Source organism: Colobus angolensis, unplaced genomic scaffold (assembly GCF_000951035.1).
Source record: "Colobus angolensis palliatus isolate OR3802 unplaced genomic scaffold, Cang.pa_1.0 Scaffold412, whole genome shotgun sequence".
NCBI classification, from domain to species: domain Eukaryota; kingdom Metazoa; phylum Chordata; class Mammalia; order Primates; family Cercopithecidae; genus Colobus; species Colobus angolensis.
The window spans coordinates 718618-722867 of NW_012117511.1; the positions used below are offsets into that span (position 1 = coordinate 718618).

At 45.2% G+C, this 4250-nt stretch overlaps 1 pseudogene across 1 annotated transcript; it reads right to left on the bottom strand.

Annotated features, from left to right (window-relative positions):
* Positions 1-2545: 2545 nt before the first annotated feature.
* LOC105521910 lies at positions 2546-3531 on the bottom strand (annotated as a pseudogene). Its single transcript, XR_001003359.1, has 2 exons — positions 3449-3531; positions 2546-3249 (listed from the first exon to the last, which is right to left on the bottom strand). The product of XR_001003359.1 is annotated as a zinc finger and SCAN domain-containing protein 1-like (transcript).
* Between the last annotated feature and the right edge of the window lie 719 nt (positions 3532-4250).

The following is a 4250-nucleotide window of genomic DNA, read 5'->3' on the forward strand; positions in this document are numbered from 1 at the left end:
TAAGCTTTGAAACTCTGAGTAATTAATTGTAGATCTCTGGATATCCATTTTTCTATGTGTAAGATGAAATATGAAATTCTGTGAGTTTAGGTTGTTTCTCTCTAGTCAGTACTATTCTGCACTCCCTTCTGCAGTAAGAGTCTGAAGGCCAAAATGTTCTGTGGAGTAGATATAACAACAACAACAACAACAACAGCAGCAACAACAACAATAATAATGAAAGTCAACCATTGCAGCAGTAATGCATCACAAATCACCACAGAAATCTCAGTAGCTTTCAACAACAGTTATTCTTCTTGCTGATAAATCTGCAGATATGTTGTGTTTTGTCTGATCTCAGCTGGGCTGACTTCACCAGGCTAAGTTCAGAATGCTCCATGTGTTTCCATTCCTGTATCCAGGCTGAAGAAACAATGACCATTTGGGACATACTCCTCTCATGGCAGAGGGAGGAAGCTCCAAGAGATCAGAAAAAAACCATGCAAGTACACTTAAAACCTTTCTGACATGATATTTGTTATATCCACTCACATTCCATTGACCAAAGCAAGTTGTATGGCCACACTCAATGTTAACCATGAGCATGACCATACTCTACTCCAAGAAAAAGACATTGAAAAGTCACATAGTGAAGGGCTTAGATATATAAATCTATTACAGGGTAGAAGTAAATAATTGGTAATAATAATCCAATGTAATATCCTGTTACTTACACTGGGTACTCACTAGGTGCCAGACTCTTAAGATACATGATATCATTTAATCTCCACAGCAAGTATATGGCACAGATACTATTAGTATTTGTTGTATGAATGAGTGTTTGCCTATTGTATACCTACTGGACTATGTGCTGTGGCTACTGTATAAAACACTTCTGATATTCAGTTGGCTGGATATCAGTCAGGGTACCTGGAGGGCTCTGTTAGGCATGAAGAGGAAGCTGAAATAATTTCCTAAACTAACGTTAGCAATGATGCACATCTGAACCCAGTGCAACTGATGAACAGGAGAGGCTTGAGCTACATAGAAAGAGAACTTCTAGTGTAGATGCCTCTTCTCCCTTCCTCTCCCACTCATCACCTGTGGGCATCACTTTTTAGGGTTACCTCCTACATGGCACAATGGGATACATTCTCTTCCCCTTTTCCAAACCTACCAGCTCAGTGGAAGATCCACAGGTTAACATACTGAATGTTTGCTAGTTAGGATATTGCTCCTCTGCCATTTTCATACCAACATTACAGAAGCACCAGTGAACAATAATTACAAACCAGAAAACACATAATAAACAATCAGAAGATGGTACACTTGATGTCTAGAGGTTCTTATGATGGGATTCCTAGCACAAGGAAAAGCCTAATTAGGGGAAACTCTGGGACAAGGGTGATTTCCAGTCACTGTTCAAATCTTCCTCCCACTCATTCCCAAGATCATTTTAATGTCATAAGCCTGGAGCCTCAAATCTTGCGTCTTTTGCCAACTCATTATTCTTTAAAGGGATGGGTGAGAAAACCTGTTTTTATGTTTAATAAATAATGTACTCTAACAATTAATACAAAATGTCAGGGCACAGAACTTTATTTCTTCCAACATTTACTGAATATCTACTATATGCCAGGCAATGAGCTAGGTACAAGTGACAATCCTGCCATCAGGGTGACACACAGACCAGTGGGGAGAGAGGCACATATGTACAGATTTAACCTTAATAAAGAGTGCTCCATTTGAGATATGAACAAGTGATATGAGACAGAAGAGAGAATAATTATTTCTTTTTTTTGAGGAGAGGAGCAGAAAGAGTAGATGCCATTTTATCTGAGCCTTGAAATCTAAGTCAGAAGAGGTAGAAGAACATTGTAGGAAGAGGTTCAACATGTAAAATGGCACAATGGAATAAAAGCATAACTTGTCTCTTCCAGAGTCCTGGGGCTGTCTAAGGAACTATGGTGGGGTAGAGAGTGTTATGGGTTGAATTTTGTGCCCCTCAAAAAGGTATGTTGAAGTCTTAAACTCAGAATGTGACTATTTGGGACTAGGGTCCTTATAGAGGTAATCAAGTTAAACTGAGGTCATAAGGGTGAGCCCTAGTCTAGTATGATTGGTGTTGTATAAAAAGGGGAAATTTGGACACAGATAGACATGTACAGAGGGAAAATGATATGAAGAGACACAGGAAGGATACCACGTGGAGACCAAGGATTGGAGTGATACATCTATAAAGCGAGGGATGCCAAAGATGGGGGCAAACCAGCAGAATCTAGGAAGAGACAAGGAAGGGTTCCCCTACAGGTGTCAGAGGGAGCACGGTCCAGCAACACTTTGGTTTCTGACTTCTAGCCTACAGAGCTGTGACACAATACATTTCCATTGTATCAAGCTACACAGTTTGTGGTACTTTGTTACAGAAGACCTAGAAACTGATGTGGGGAATTAAGAAGGAGCTGTTAGGATTCTGCACTGCCCAATCCTGTTTCAAACATGGTGTCTGTCATTTTATGCTTCCCTTAAGTGTTTGCTTGAAAAGCAGGTTTTCTTTTTTCGCATGGGAAATGGAGGCATCTTTAATCACCGAGGGAGAGACTCGAGGCAGATGAGGCGTGCAGCACATTTATATGTAAAAATAATTAAACACAGCCGCGGGGCAGGAGAGGTTTGCTGGTCGGGAGGGACCGGGCAGGGGTGGGAGTGATGCGGGCGGGAAGGAGGGCAGTTCGGTCCTCGGAGACGTCAGGCCCCCTGCCCGTCCCAGGGCACGGAGCCTGCGCCTCTCACCTTCCTGCTGGCACATCTGTGTCAGGTCCTCCACCAGGCTGGCGGCCTCCCTGCAGCTTCGGGGGCCCTGTGACTGCACCCAGGTCCGCATCTTGCTGGGCAGCGCGCCCAGGAACTGCTCCAGCACCAGCAGCTCCAGCATCTGCTCCTTGGAGCGCGCCTCGGGCCTCAGCCACTGGCGGCACAGCGTCCAGAGCTGGCCCAGCGCGAGGTGAGGCCCGCTCGCCACGTGGTACTGGAACTGCCGGAAGCGCAGACGCTGGGCTTCGGTGTCTCTGGGGCTTGCTGGCCCAGGGTCTGCGTCCTGCTCACTCAGGGTTGGGGTCTGGGGGCGTCTGGGGGAGGCAGGGGCTTTGGGCCGTGGGAGCATCTCTGGCCACAGGGCCTGTCTGAAGGGTGTGTGTGGACTGGATCCCGAGTCCCAGTGGCTCCGGACAGAGCCCGTGTGGCAGGCGGGCAGAGTCAGCAATCAGGGGCCTTCCCCATCATGTGACGGGAGTATTCAACTGTGTCCAGTACACAACACCATGACATGACCATGGGGAGTAGACACACGATGTACAGATGACATGAGGCATAGGGAACGTGGGATGCAGGATGATGCATGAGTATCATAGAAAGGGAGTGCTGGGAAGAGGCCCACGGGGGGCAGCCAAGTGCTTTGTGCTCTTCATACTTCTCTGAATCTCCTCCAAATGGTGTCAGGATCCCATGTGACCGCGCGCGGGCTTCGCTCGGGCCTGGGCCGCTCAGTCATCGAAAAGCAGGTTTTCATTGGTAAACATGATAGGTAGTTTGGTTCTCCTTTCTGAGTTCTTTCCAGCAAGCCAGCTAGGGCTAATTCACTTGAGCATGGCATTCTATGAGACTGAGAATAGCTGTAAGGCCTCTTGACATGTAAACTTGGGACTTGTGTGACTTGATTTCTGCCACATTATATATTGGTCAAAGCAAGTCCCTACATCTCTTTTAAAAAATAATTTCAAGTTTTATTTTAGATTCAGTGGATACATGTGCAGGTTTGTCACATGGGGATATTGCATGATGCTGAGGTTTGGGGTATGACTGATCCTGTCACTGAGGTAGTGAGCATAGTACCCAATAATTAGGTTTTCAACCTTGTTTCCCTCTCTCCCTCTCCTTTTCGGTAGTTCTCAGTGTCTATTGTTGCCATCTTTACGTCCATGAGTACCCAATGTTTAGCTCCCACTTATAAGTGAGGACATGTGGTAGTTTTCTGTTCCTGCATTCATTCCCTTAGGATAATGGCCTCCAGCTGCATCTATGTTGCTGCAAGGGCATTATTTCATTCTTTTTTTATGGCTGCATAGTATTCATGGTGTATATGTACCACATTTTCTTTATTTGATCCACTGTTGATGGGCACCTAGGTTGATTCCATGTCTTTGCTATTGTGAGTAATGCTGTGATTAATATACAAACGCATGTGACTTTTTGGTAGGATGATTTATTTATTT